Source organism: Salvelinus alpinus, chromosome 15 (genome assembly GCF_045679555.1).
Source record: "Salvelinus alpinus chromosome 15, SLU_Salpinus.1, whole genome shotgun sequence".
NCBI classification, from domain to species: domain Eukaryota; kingdom Metazoa; phylum Chordata; class Actinopteri; order Salmoniformes; family Salmonidae; genus Salvelinus; species Salvelinus alpinus.
Genome location: NC_092100.1, coordinates 11,553,312 through 11,569,312, shown reverse-complemented (window position 1 = coordinate 11,569,312; position 16,001 = coordinate 11,553,312).

Genomic DNA, 16,001 nt, shown 5'->3' with positions numbered 1-16,001 from the left:
AAGGAGCAATTAGTGAATAATGCTAAGTGGGAAAAAACAGCAGGAAGACTTGAAGGAAACAAGCCATCCATTAGGTGTACTTTTGCTATTAGTTTGTAATTGGTTTTCTGCACATACGAGATGCACTGTGTGTTTTGTTTAGCCACAGCCTCATGTCTCCTTTCTCAGCAGTTCAATGGATATTTTATTGTCTTCTCATTTTCCGCGTCAGAAGATTAAAAACATAATCATTATGTTGTTGTCAGCCCTGGAGATGTCCAGAAAGCCGAAGTGTGTTAAATTGAAAAATGTTCAAACACTACGAAGGCATCGCAATAAACAATCATTTTGCTTTCGTGTTAAGCTTCTCTATTTGTTTTTCGTTTTTTAAAGATCAATCTTTGTGTGTATTGAATCGAAATGAAACACTTCACTGAAATCAGACAAACTTGATGTTGGTAAATGGGGCGTGGGGGACGATGACGATGAGAAAACTGAATAATAAAAAAAGCTTTAATTATTGATTAGGACATGACAGGGAACACTTCATCAACATTTTCCATATCATTTCAACTGGTTCAGCCTCACTCATACAGAAGCAGCGTATGACTGACGTTCTCCTGTCAGCAGAACGTTCAGCCAGTGCCCCCCACCGCTATACATTATTGAAGGTTTTCCCTCGCGATGATAACCCTGTTCCATCCAGCAAAGGACCCCTGCGCGTTTCCTGTCACCACTCCCTGCAATTCTAATATCGCTACTTCTACTCAGATAATTCAAATAATTCTGCTGGGTTGTATCGAGCTGCTATTCCATTGAACAAGAAATGACGTTCGTTGTAATGATACCGACTTGCAGGGAGGCCAAAGCAACAAAGCAGTTGTTGTACGGTCCTGTCTGTTTGCCAGTGTGCTTCTCCAGCTTGTCTGTATGCTGTTCCTCCTTTGGCTGAACTTCCAGTTGAATGTGAATAAGAAAAATGAAGCCCACAGTGATCAGGAAACAACAAAGGTTTGCTCTTTTGTTTCAATTCCTATGATGGTGGGCCTTGTTGCGTGCTCTGTGCATTGTGGGTAGCGAGCGAGGACAGGGGCCCATCCCCAGCGGTGGCTGTTCCAGCCAGGTTCTGCTGTTCTGTGTCCGCATGGTGTGCATGGTTCTGAAACGTTGGAGCGCGGCCTGGATTTCCTGTCCCCTAGGCATGCAGATGCAAGGCTTAATAACGCCATGTAATGTCTTCAGATCCATCAAAAGGAGACGTCTGCTTTCGCCCAGAACCCCCTCCCGGTTTGCAGGCTATTTATTCCCTCCAGCACCCAATGGGTATGTCAGTGCCTTTGACAGTCCACAGCAAGGACAAAGTGCATATTACAAAGAGGTGCTTGAAGAGATCTTCTTTCTGGATAGAAACTATGTCTCTTAGGAATTTCGTGCAGATTAAGATGTAGCAGTGATATTTCTGTCCACATACGGAAGTTCTTCATCAATAACACTTGGTACGTGACAGTTTTCAACGACTACAGCATTTTATTGCTTGACAGTAAAACGGACTCTTTTTTAAAAATCCCAAATGTAATATCTCCTGTGCCACTGAAATGCTGTTCCCTAACAATCTACTCTGTCCATGCTGACAAAATGTATGTCTTTGTATCGCAGCATTTCTGTTGTGCATTTTCACAGGACTGTGAACGCCAAGCCTCGGCCTCAGTGAACATCCCCACAGCTCCCCTCGAATCCTCAGCTGACGCTCATATGTAGTGATCACCCATTAAACAATGACGGACTACATTATTGACAAAGCTAATATTGGGAAAATGCAGGGCTTGTTTTTCACTTGCCCTTGGGCCTGATTATTAACACAAACCTCCCAGAAACATTCCCTGAGAGGCTGAAGAACACTTCTGTATGGCTCTCAACCCGCCACATTACAGCATCACAGCATGGCCAGCTGAAGATAGTTCACAGTGAGGGGTCTGTGGGAAGGACACGATGGAAAACGTGACTTAAATCCATTTGGGTCCTGTGAATACGGTGCTGGATGATTCACCTGCATACAGTACGTGGGAGGTCACCTCTGCCATACAGTTTGTATACTTTAGCAATAAGGCCCGAGAAGGTGTGGTATTTGGCCAATATACCACGGCTAAGGGCTGTTCTTATGCATGATGCAATGCGGAGTGCCTGGACACAGCCCTTAGCCGTGGTATATTGGCCAAATACCACACCTACTCGGGCCTTATTGCTTAAGTATAATATATCTGCTATTATAAACTGGTTACCAACGTAATTAGGACAGTACAACTAAACGTTTTGTCATACCAAGGTATATGGTCTGATATACCATGGCTTTCAGCCAATCAGAATTCAGGGCTCAAACCACCCAGTTTATAATAGGCATTATACCACAGTATTGTTGAATACTAATTTCTGATTGGCTAGAAGGGCTAGAAGGGCATTCTAGAATGTACATTAAAACCAGATAATGGTACAGTTAGAAGATATATCACCTTGCGATCATGACGCAATAATCACGAAGCAATAAGCACTAAGCAATAAGCAAAACGTACTTGCTACAAAGTTACAGAAAGCTAAACCAACAACTACACAAACTGAAATTTGATACATTGTAAATGCAGGTCCTGCGAGGAAAAAACGTATCTAGCTAGCATTGATTTGTTTTTTGCAGAGACATCTTTTTTTGGAGTTTCAGCTAAAGCTGTCAAATCCTCCCACGTTTCTAGTTTGACCAGCTGTGTTCAGATACTGGTATTGTTGAGTTATGTTTTCATAACGGCAGGTTTCCTAGCAACAAACTATTTATCTAGCTTCTAGCCTAGTGTTTTGAAATGCAATTTGATCTCCTCATAATTAACAGTCAGTGTTGACTAGTGTCCTGAAAATAATAACTACCCACACACACAGGTGGGAAAAAGGCTACCTAAGTGTGATTCCTAATTAGAGAAAACGATGGACAGCTGCCTCTGATTGGGAACCATACCCGGCCAAAGAACAAAGAAATAGAAAACATAGAATGCCCACCCAAATCACACCCTGACCTAACGAAATAGAGAAATAAAAAGGCTCTCTAAGGTCAGGGCGTGACAGTATCCCCCCCCCCCCCCAAAGGTGCGGACTCCGGCCGCAAAACCTGACTCTATAGGGGATGGTCCGGCTGGGCATCTATCCTCGGTGGCGGCTCCGGTTCGGGACGTAGCCCCCGCTCCGCACGCTGATCCCTCGGCTTCCGTAGAACCGGACCATGGATCGTCGCCGGAGACTCCGGACCGTGGATCGTCGCCGGAGGAACCGGACCGTGGATCATCGCCGGAGGCTCTGGACTGGGAACCCCCGCTGGAGACTCTGGACTGCGGACCGCCGCTGGAGGCTCCGGACTGGGGACCGTCGCTGGAGGCTCCGGACTGCGGACCGTCGCTGCAGGCTCCGGACTGCGGACCGTCGCTGGAGGCTCCGGACTGCGGACCGTCGCTGCAGGCTCCGGACTGCGGACCGTCGCTGCAGGCTCCGGACTGCGGACCGTCGCTGCAGGCTCCGGACTGCGGACCGTCGCTGCAGGCTCCGGACTGGGGACCGTCGCTGGAGGCTCCGGACTGCGGACCGTCGCTGCAGGCTCCGGACTGCGGACCGTCGCTGCAGGCTCCGGACTGGGGACCGTCGCTGGAGGCTCCGGACTGGGGACCGTCGCTGGAGGCTCCGGACTGGGGACCGTCGCTGGAGGCTCCGGACTGGGGACCGTCGCTGCAGGCTCCGGACTGGGGACCGTCGTTGGAGGCTCCGGACTGGGGACCGTCGCTGGAGGTTCCGGACTGGGGACCGTCGCTGGAGGCTCCGTGCCCTGGATTTTCACTGCAGGCTCTGAGCCATGGATTATCACTGGAGGCTTCTTGCCATGGATTATCACTGGAGGCTCCGGGCCATGGATTATCACTGGAGGCTTCGTGCCATGGATCATCACTACAGGCTCCGGGCCATGGATCATCACTGGAGGCGTCGTACATGGAGCCGGAACAGGTCTCACCGGACTGAGGAGACGTACTGGAAGCCTGGTGCGGGGAGCTGCCACAGGGCTTACCAGGCTGGGGAGACATACTGGAGGCCTGGTACATGGAACCGGAACAGGTCTCACCGGACTGGGGAGATGCACTGGAAGCCTGGTGCCTGGAGCAGACACCGGATACACTGGGCCGTGGAGGCGCACTGGAGGTCTCGAGCGTAGAGCTGGCACAACCCGTCCTGGCTGGATGCCCACTTCCGCCCGGAAAATGCGGGGCGCTGGCACAGAGCACACTGGCCTGTGAATGCTCACTGGAGACACATTGTGCATCACTGCATAACATGGTGCCTGACCGGTTACCTGCTCCCCACGGTAAGCACGGGGAGTTGGCTCAGGTCTAAACCCTGACTCCGCCAATCACCCCGTGTGCCCGACCAAATTTTTTTGGGGGGGGAACTGCCTCTCGTGCTTCCGTCGTTGCCGTGACTCCTGGTCTCGTCGCCGTTCCTCCCTCGCTGCTTCTGCCTGTTTCCACAGCAGGCTCTCATGCCCTGCCATTACCTCCTCCCATGTCCATAATGTCTTCCAAGTTGGCGCACGCTGCTTGGTCTTTTTGTGGTGGGTAATTCCATCATGTTCACTGTCTTCAAACTCCCTGTCATAAATGAGCCAAGGTGCAGCTTGTAATTCCACATCTTTAATCAAGTGAAACCTTAAAAAAACAACAGGTAAACAGAAACCGAACGTGACGCAACCATGGCGCACACAAACACACACAGAAAATAATAACTACCCACAAACACAGGTGGGAAAACAGGCTACCTAAGTATGATTCTCAATCAGAGACAACGATAGACAGCTGCCTCTGATTGGGAACCATACCCGGCCAAAGAACAAAGAAATAGAAAACATAGAATGCCCACCCAAATCACACCCTGACCTAACCAAATAGAGAAATAAAACGGCTCTCTAAGGTCAGGGCGTGACAGTTATGGATGTGTCCAAATGAATGTAAAAAAAAAACAGCTACTTTGCTGTTATTCTGGCTGCAGAGGGCGTGGCTGTGTAGCCATAGCTAGTTGGCTAGCTAGCCACGAAGGGATAAGAACGTTGCCATGGCAACGGAACATAAATATCAAACTAATCGAACAAACGACTGAGTCGCGTCCCTAGCAACCAAAAAACAACTATTTCTACTGGTAAATGTGTGCTTTCATATTGTTTTCTTTGGTAACTGTGGTGTAAGGGGAATAAATGTCAACGTTCTGTACATTGCCTTGGAAAAATAAACTACACAAAGGAACTCCACTGCATCGTCCATTATTTCAAAGGTAATGAACAGAACGTTGGCATTTATCTCTTCCTTGTTGGACCGTCACTAGAGGTATTATATTGTGAAGTATATGAAGAAAATATGGGAAACTCCTACCTCAAACCACAACACTCAGTTACACACTGCAGATACGAACGATACAGCAGAACAACAGACAACACATCCATTAGCATTAGGTAGATCAGAGGCATTTTGCCTATGTGACAAGATTACAACGCACAAGATCAGAGTCTCACACACCTTTTACAACGACATAAAATAAACGTCCTGGGCCTTTAGCTGGCCGATTCCCCAGCGAGCTACAGTAGGAGCAAGACAATGAAACTGCCGCCGCATTACAATGACGGCTGTTTCAAGGTTACATAACAGATATATGATGGTGTATGTTTAGCAGAGCAGCCATAACATCCACCAGCAAACTGCTGCTGCTGCCAGATTTGTTTAACAGCTGGGAAAGCAGTTGCTGAAAGTGCAGCCTCTGTCTCCGTTTGCCTGATATCTCTGTCTCTCTGTTGCTCAGCCCTTCTCTCTCATTTATATCACTGACTCTCTGTTGTTCAGCCCCTCTCTCTCATTGATATCTCTGTCTCTCTGTTTCTCAGCCCCTCTTTCTCATTGATATCTCTGTCTCTCTGTTTCTCAGCCCCTCTCTCTAATTGATACAGTATCTCTGTCTATGTTGCCTCTGTCTAACCTCTCGAACAATTCTCCCTAACCTCTCTAACCTCTCTTTGTCTCTAATCTCTCTCTCTCTAACCTATTTAACTTTTTAGGGATAGGGGGCAGCATTTTCACTTTGGATGAATAGCGTGCCCAGAGTGAACTGCCTCCTACTCTGTCCCAGATGCTAATATATGCATATTATTATTACTATGGGATATGAAACACTCCGAAGTTTCTAAAACTGTTTGAATGATGTCTGTATAACAGAACTCATATGGCAGGCAAAAACCTGAGAAAAAATCCAAACAGGAAGTGAGAATTCTGAGGCTGGTCGATTTTCAACTCATCGCCTATTGAAATCCCAGTAAGATACGGATCTGTTTGCACTTCCTACGCCTTCCACTAGATGTCAACAGTCTGTAGAATGTTGAATGAAGCCACTACTGTGATGTGGGGCCGGATGGGAGGTGTTTGAGTCAGTGGTCTGGCAGAGTGCCAATTCCTGGTCATGCGCATTCCACATGATATCGTCTTGCGTTCCATTACTTCTGTAGACACAAAGGAATTCTCCGGTTGGAACGTTATTGAATATTTATGATAACAACATCCTGAAGATTAATTCTCTACTAAGTTTGACAAGTTTATTCGACCTGTAATATAACTTTTTGAAGTTTTCGTCCGACGTTCGCCTGGATCTGCGCGAGCGTTTGGACATGTGTACTAAACGTGCTAGCAAAAGAAGCTACTTGGACATAAGTATGGACATTATCGAACAAAACAAAAAAAATTGTGGAACTAGGATTCCTGGGAGTGCATTCTGATGAAGATCATCAAAGGTAAGGGAATATTTATGATGTAATTTCGTATTTCTGTTGACTCCAACATGGCGGAGAAATGTTGTTTAAATCTGAGCGCCGTCTCAGATTATTGCATGGTGTGCTTTTCTGTAAAGTTTTTTTGAAATCTGACACAGCGGTTGCATTAAGACCAAGTGTATCTTTAATTCTATGTAAAACATGTATCTTTCCTCAAAGTTTATGATGAGTATTTATGTTATTTGACGTGGCTCTCTGCAATTTCTCCGGATATTTTGGAGGCATTTCTGAACATGGCGCCAATGTAAACAGATGTTTGGATATAAATATACACATTATCGAACAAAACATACATGTATTGTGTAACATGATGTCCTATGAGTGTCATCTGATGAAGATCATCAAAGGTTAATGATTCATTTTATCTCTATTTCTGCTTTTTGTGACTCCTATCTTTGGCTGGGAAAATGGCTGTGTGTTTTTTGGACTTGGCGGTGATCTAACATAATCATATGTTGTGTTTTCGCTGAAAAACATTTTTTAAATCGGACATGATTTAACCTCTAACTGTCTCTAAACTCTCTAGCCTCTCTAACCTCTATCTCTCTCTAAACTCTCTAACCTCTCTAACCTCTATCTCTCTCTAACCTATCTAACCTCTCTAACCTCTATCTCTCTCTAACCTATCTAATCTCTCTCTAACCTCTATCTCTCTCTAACCTCTCTAACCTATATTTCTCTCTATTTCTCTCTAACCTCTATCTCTCTCTAACCTATCTAACCTCTCTCTCTCTCTAAACTCTCTAACCTCTATCTCTCTCTAACTCTCTAATCTCTCTCTAACCTCGATCTCTCTCTAACCTATCTAACCTATATCTAACCTCTAACTCTCTCTAACCTCTCTAACCTCTATTTCTCTCTATTTCTCTCTAACCTCTATCTCTCTCTAACCTATCTAACCTCTCTCAACCTCTATTTCTCTCTAAACTCTCTAACCTCTCTAACCTCTATCTCTCTCTAACCTCTCTCTAACCTCCCTAATCTCTATTTCTCTCTAACCTCTCTAATCTCTCTAATCTCTATCTCTCTCTAAACTCTCTAATCTCTCTAACCTATATCTCTCTCTAAACTCTCTAATCTCTCTAACCTCTAACGGTCTCTAAACTCTCTAACCTCTATCTCTCTCTAACCTATCTAACCTCTCTCTAACCTCTATCTCTCTCTAACTCTCTAATCTCTCTCTAACCTCTATAACCTCTATCTCTCTCTAACCTCTATCTCTCTCTAACCTCTATTTCTCTCTAACCTATATCTCTCTCTAACCTCTATTTCTCTCTAACCTCTATCTCTCTCTAACCTATCTAACCTCTCTCTAACCTCTATCTCTCTCTAACCTCTCTAACCTCTCTAACCTATATTTCTCTCTATTTCTCTCTAACCTATATCTCTCTCTAACCTATCTAACCTCTATCTCTCTCTAACCTCTATTTCTCTCTAACCTCTATCTCTCTCTAACCTATCTAACCTCTCTCTAACCTCTATCTCTCTCTAACCTATCTAACCTCTATAACCTCTATCTCTCTCTAACCTCTCTAACCTATATTTCTCTCTAACCTCTCTAATCTCTATCTCTCTCTAACCTCTCTAGCCTCTATCTCTCTCCAAACTCTCTAAACTCTCCCTAACCTCTATATCTAACTAACTTCTCTAACCCCTCTCTAACCTCTCTTTCTCTCTAACCTCTATCTCAAACCCCTCTCTATCCTTTAGCTAACCTCTCTCTCTCCCTTTCTCTCTCTTAACTCTCTAACCTCTCTCTTATCTCTATCCCTCTCTCTAACCTCTATCTCTCTCTAAACTCTCTAACCTCTATCTCTCTTTAAACTCTCTAATTTCTCTCACTCCCATTCTCTCTCACTCTCTCTCTAACCTCTCTAACATCTCTCTCTCTAACCTCTCTCTCTCTCCCTTTCTCTCTCTTACCTCTCTAACCTCTCTTTAACCTCTATCCCTCTCTCTAACCTCTCTCTCTCCCTTTCTTTCTCACTCTCTCTCTAATCTATCTAACACCTCTCTCTCTAACCTCTATCTCTCCCTTTCTCTCTCTTACCTCTCTAACCTCTCTCTCTCTAACCACTATCTCTCTTTAACCCCTCTAAACTCTATCTCTCTCTAACCTCTCTAATTTCTCTCTAACCTCTATCTCAACCTCTCTCTAACCTCTTTAACCTCAAGCTAACCTCTCTAACTCTCTAATCTCTCTCTAAACTCTCTAACCTCTATCTCTCTCTAACTCTCTAATCTCTCTCTAACCTCTATCTCTCTCTAATCTCTCTCTAACCTCTATCTCTCTCTAATCTCTCTCTAACTCTCTAATCTCTCTCTAACCTCTATAACCTCTATCTCTCTCTAATCTCTCTAACTCTCTCTAACCTCTATCTCTCTCTAACCTCTATCTCTCTCTAATCTCTCTCTAACCTCTATCTCTCTCTAATCTCTCTCTAACTCTCTAATCTCTCTCTAACCTCTATCTCTCTCTAATCTCTCTAACTCTCTCTAACCTCTATCTCTCTCTAATCTCTCTAACTCTCTCTAACCTCTAACCTCAACCTCTCTCTAACCTCTATCTCTCTCTAAACTCTCTAACCTCTATCTCTCTTTAAACTCTCTAATTTCTCTCTAACCTCTATCTCAATCTCTCTCTAACCTCTTTAACCTCAAGCTAACCTCTCTAACTCTCTAATCTCTCTCTAAACTCTCTAATCTCTATCTCTCTCTAACTCTCTAATCTCTCTCTAACCTCTATCTCTCTCTAATATCTCTCTAACCTCTCTAAACTCTCTCTAACCTCTATCTCTCGCTAACCTCTATAACCTCTAACCTCTATAACCTCTATCTCTCTCTAATCTCTCTAATCTGTCTCTAACCTCTATAACCTCTATCTCTCTCTAATCTCTCTCTAACCTCTATAACCTCTATCTCTCTCTAATCTCTCTCTAACCTCTATCTCTCTCTAACCTCTCTAACCTCTATCTCTCTCCAATCTCTCTCTAACCTCTATCTCTCTCTAACCTCTATAATCTATCTCTAACCTATATCTCTCTCTAATCTCTCTCTAACCTCTATCTCTCTCTAATCTCTCTAATCTCTCTCTAACCTCTATAACCTCTATCTCTCTTTAATCTCTCTCTAACCTCTATCTCTCTCTAACCTCTATAACCTCTATCTCTCTATAATCTCTCTCTAACCTCTATCTCTCTCTAACCTCTATAACCTATATCTCTCTCTAATCTCTCTCTAACCTCTATCTCTCTCTAGCTCTCTAACTCTCTCTAACCTCTATCTCTCTCTAACCTCTCTAATCTCTCCCTAACCTCTATCTCTCTATAACATTTCTCTCTCTCTCTAACCCTTCTCTTCTCTATTTTCTGCATTGTGGAGTCTGATTTCCTCTGTGCTCTTCGACGATCCCCAAGTCCTTCCTGAATGTTCGAGTTGTTCTTCTCCAGTTTGGCCTGTTCACTCCTATGAGCACTGTCCAGCCATACCGCCTCAGAGCACTGCTTCTACAAAACAAATAAGCTCTGGTAGCCCTTTGTGGAACCAGAAACCCGCCTATATTTGGACAATCAGCCTGTTTATGGTTTTGTCCTCAGGCAGGCCCGGACTCACCCGCTCCCGGACTGACCCCCTCCCGGACTCACCCGCTCCCGGACTCACACGCTTCAGGACTCACACGCTCCTGGTGTTGGTTCTACCATTGCACCGGTGGTGAAGGACTCCTGCTTCCTCCACCACAGAGCTCGGTGTGTGCAGCTCCTGTCAAGTCAACATTAGAGCAAGTGGTCTGTAACTCACGCCGTGACTCTTTTTCTTCCCTTTCTTCCTCTCTCCGGTAAAATACTTACTCTAACGTCATGCATAGTTATGGGCACATTTGGACAGATGAATGATTTCCACTTCAGTACCTAATGTCTCAAGTGACAGCACCTAGATGATAAAATACAACTGTTTACTATAAAATACTACAGTATGTACGGTCGTGTCTTTGGCATCATTAAATTGAAGACTGCTATTTTATCAAATCAATTCTCTGTAATTATTATTACGTGATTAAACTAATCATGTAAATGTAATTAACTAGGAAGTTGGGGCACCAAGGAAAATCTTCAGATTACAAAGTATTACTTTCCTAATATAACTTCAGATATTTTAATATATCTTAATATATATATTATTATATTTTAATATATATATATATAATATCTGATCAATTAGTCTTCTAATTAATGAATTATTCTTTACCTCACGTTAGACCCATTCCAAACGTCGTAAATTGTTGGTTATCTGAACGAACCCAGCCTTCACTATGAATCATCCATTCACCAATTGTCTTAATCATTTATTTACTAACTAACTAGATAATCACAGAAATGCATAAACAAACAAACAGTAGATATAGTTACAAGGAAATGATAGGTGATGTTCCCTAGTGGGCTAAGCCGATATGGCGACTTGGTAGACAAAGGGAAGTGGGTGTGGACTGAGAAGGGCGGGAAAGACAAAAGAGATCACTACATAGTTGATAATTATATTGATTGAAATGCTAATCCTTTGCACATGAACTATCACTCATTCAGGAATAATTGCAATCAATATATATTTACGCTCAGTGTGTCGTTGTGACCTCTGTTGGAATCGTCCGTCTTTCTGTTGGAAAGTTCATCCAAGCATCTCTTTGCTTCCCTGGAGTCTTTCTTAGGTTAGAATGGATACTTCAGAGTACCATTCAGAAATGTTGTTATAGAATAGCTGTTTCGGCAGTTGTCGGTCTTCGCATCCCATGGTAAATAATTTCTAGCTGCAGACTAGTAATTAGTATCTAAGATTTGCTCTTCTTCTGTCAGGATCGATAGTCTCAGAGTTTAACCATTTCCCGCTGTGTAGCCAATGCTCCACGTGGTATGGTTAGGAATTCAACAACCATTACAACCTTAGCTTATACTGAGGTTTTTGTGGTCTCTACTCAAAACTTTGCCCCCTCGGTGTCCATCGAGGTACGCATGGTCTGGGGCGGATTTCTTCAGGTGGGGGTTTTATTCGTAACAGTAGAAAAGGGCTGTCCCGTGAGCCAGATCATGTCTGTGCTCATGGGGGCGGGCCAATGACTTAGTTAAACTTGAAAGGGAATACAATTCTCTCACATTAATATCATTACATAATTTCACAAATAGTTTCATCTTTTCTCATTCATTTTATACAATAATTAGATTCAAACCTCATAACGGAGGCTCCTGTATAAACAGAGTTATGGTAATGTGGCTGTATTGTCTTTCATGAGGTCACAAACATGAAACAAAACGGACCGGGTCGTAGCTGGCGTCTCCACCGACCGTTTCCACATTCTCCAAAACATGGACATTGTTCAGTTCTCAAGTTCTGTGATGTAGAAGAAGTTCCTTTGTTCTACTGTGAAACTCTCTCTCTCTATACTGCATGGCCAGAAGGAGAGAGTCTCCTCCAGGAATTTACGACCTGAGATAACAGAACCTGGGTGTAGGAGGGAGGGGGGAGAGGGGGATGCCACGCTCTGTACCCAGAAAGGGCCATGTCATGACAGTACTATAGAATTCTAAAATAAACTGTGGAATACTATGCTACACACTGTAGTATCCCTCAATCATGTGTAGTATTTACTATAGAATGTTGTAGAAAACTACAGTAAATACTACAGTATTATCTGGGGAAAAAACACTACTAAATATTACAGTAATGTCTGCAAAAACACTACAGTCCACAAAAACACTGCACTTTTTTTGCTATTGTAAATACTACAGTATTTAATTTGCATAAACCCTGCCCATTCCCCTCCGCCCTATCCCAATTTGTACCACCCATAAGTGAGAAACTGTGTTCCCTTACAGTTTATAGAAAAGATGGTTTATGTTAGGGCTATGGTTAATTGTGTGCTGTAACATGACATGTTACATAGTGAGGATTTCACGTTTCAGTACTGAGGATATACCAAGGCCTAGGTCAAAGGTCAAAAGTGTCACTTCCTGTTACTTTGATTGGACCTCCAGTTCATTACCATGTATCCTCAACCCACCCCCTCTCGCCCACTGCTAGCCTGGCATGAGGCACATGATCTCAGGGGGGTATTGTGCATGTCTAGTCCAGAGAGAAGCTAACCTCCCAGCACGAGTCTTATCTTCGCTTTAATTACGGCCCGTAATCACAGCCTCGGTGCACGCCGCCGCCGCCAATCCCCTCAGTATGACAGCGCATTCACAGCGGCGAGTTGCAATCTCACATTAGTTCCCCGGCACAATGTTTTCCGGTGTATCAGGAGTTACATGGCACTTCCCCTGTAAATACAGCATGACTAATGTGTGTATATTGTAAAAATCCCAGTATGTGACTCTTGTGCACTAGGATTATCCCTCACCCTGGTGCTGAAGCCTCTCTCTCTCTCTATCTCTCTCCATCTGCGGCAGAGCCACGGAGACAGGCGGGAGACATGAGGCCCCAGGCCCGTGGCAATCCAGCCTCTTGTTCTGGCACAATTGTCTGCGATTCTCCCCAGATATTTAGCTATTCATCCCTGCTCTTTATGACTGTTGGGCCCAGTGTTGCAGCTCCCTCCAGAGAGTGCCGCGGGAGAGGAGACAGACGGAGAGGGCTTATCTGTCCCAAACACCCGAGCGTCATCTCCCCATAGAATGCTATGAATATCTCTCAACCCATGTGTGTTTATTAAGCACTGGTGATGCTGTTTGGTTGTACACTGGGAATAGAGTTGCAAGGAGAGGGGATCGGGCATTGTGTACTGTTCATTTGGGTATGAATACGTCTCCCTGGTTACTAGAGATGGTTTTAGTCATATCGTGAAGAGGGTACAAAATAAGATTGACTTTGATGAAAAGAAGAACATATCTCTCTTCTCAGTTCTTTCTGATAGCAGCCAACCAGAGCAAATCAAATCAAATTAATTGTATTTGTTCAAAGCAGGCTCAGAGTATGAGGGGCAGTTTATGAATTATTTATATTTGCTCATTATGACAAGAGTAACTCCCATAAATAATATTTTTCATTCAGAGATCAAACAATTACTTGAAGTGACTCTATGTACTCAGTCTCTAGAGCTCTCATCAACCCAGTGATCTACCCATAATATATGCTTACAGACAGCAGAGCAAATACAACAATTACATTTGGAAAATTAGAATGAAGGGATTGTTATTAACTCAGTTACAAAATGACACATTGGTTTCCTTACCCTGTAAGCAGTCTATGGACAGGTACAGTATGACAGCAATCCATGCTTTTGTTTAGTTTCCCTGACATGGTTTCCAAATGCTAAAGGATTTAGCATTTGTGCCACAAATATCATTCAAGTCATGTTAGCGAAATTAGCATTTTTTTGCACATCATGTTCAAATCACCTAGAAGCGACTTTATTGAGCTTCACAATCAATTTTAGATATATTTTGGAATGATTTGGACATGATGTGTCAAAAATGCTAATTGTCACTACCATGACGTGAATGGGATTTGTGCCACAAATGCTAAAACGTTATCATTTGGAAATAGTGCCAGGGAAGGTAAAGCATGGGTTGCTCTCATACCTTGTCCATAGATTGTTTGAAGGGTAAGGAAACCAATTTGTCATTTTGTAATTTCGGTGAACTATGCCTTTAACTGAAAGTAAAGGAAATGTCAAACACAATGCAATGATGTTTCCTTTAACTAATATTGATTTCGTTGTTTCAAAATTGGAAACTATCACTGGAAAACCATAAACAGTCACCTCCAAAATGATTGGCTTGATAAAGATCAGCAAAAAAGACTATAAAATAAATAATACAAATACTGAGCTATATTGTATGCTCCAAAACAATTTACAATTATATTCTATTATACTTAAAGCCCTTAAGGATCCGCCCTTTTTTTTCATTTTTCGCCTAAAATGACATACCCAAATCTAACTGCCTGTAGCTCAGGCCCTGAAGCAAGGATATGCATATTCTTGGTACAATTTGAAAGGAAACACTTTGAAGTTTGAGGAAATGTGAACGGAATGTAGGAGATACATACCCAAATCTAACACAATAGATCTGGTAAAAGATAATACAAAGGAAAAAACAACCATTCTTCTGTATTTTTTTTGTACCATCATCTTTGAAATGCAAGAGAAAGGCCATAATGTATTATTCCAGCCCAGGTGCAATTTAGGTTTTGGCCACTAGATGGCAGCAGTGTATGTGCAAAGTGTTAGACTGATCCAATGAACCATTACATTTCTATTCATCATTTTGTATCAAGACTGCCCAAATGTCCCTCATTTATTTATTAACAAGTTATAGTACTGTGATGAGGAAATCCAGAGGCCTGTGAGTTGGGTTTGTTGTCATGACAGCAGTAATGGAGGGAAGCACGGTTTTAATTGTAGCGAGGATGCTTTGTGAAAACGACCAATACTTAACTCTGTGATTACAACTTCACATCTATCTTCACCATGAGGCAACATCTATTATCTCTGTTAATGTAGGCCAACCACATGTATGTTTCATAAAGATAACCAGTCCATAGGCAACAGTGCTAGATGAAAAGCACATTTTCTTGCATGTTTGATGATAAAAACAGCACATTCATAATGTTCTGAAGATGCCTTTGTCGATACTACAGGCTCCAGGTGAAAGCTCCGTTGTGGGATTTCTGTGTAGAAGGCTCTTCTCTACACAGCGGTGGTCACTGTCTCCTGGAGAGAGGATATAGCATGGTGTTGTGAATGATATCAGTGCGATAACGAGCACACAGATGGCGGTAGGTGCGTTCGCATGAGAAACGCCGCCCACTCGTGTAAAATCAGGCAGAAGACTTTAACTCCAGACATTCTGTACCCAAGGCAGCAGCGGGCGACTGAATGCAGACCGTTTTTTTGTGCATTTTGTATCCCGTGAAACTTGTCTTCACATCTGTTACTTTCCGCTCATGATTTTCAGGGCCCCGTCGGTGCACGCAATGTGCTCACCGATTTGTTCCCATTGGAAACATGAATATTTCAATGGGTACACATTGTTCCTGCAGGGGCTAAGTACAAAGGCATCTTCATATTAAATTATTCCTATAAGTAGATATACAGTGCCTTCAGAAAGTATTCACACCCCTTGACTTTTTCAAAACAAATTGGTGTTAC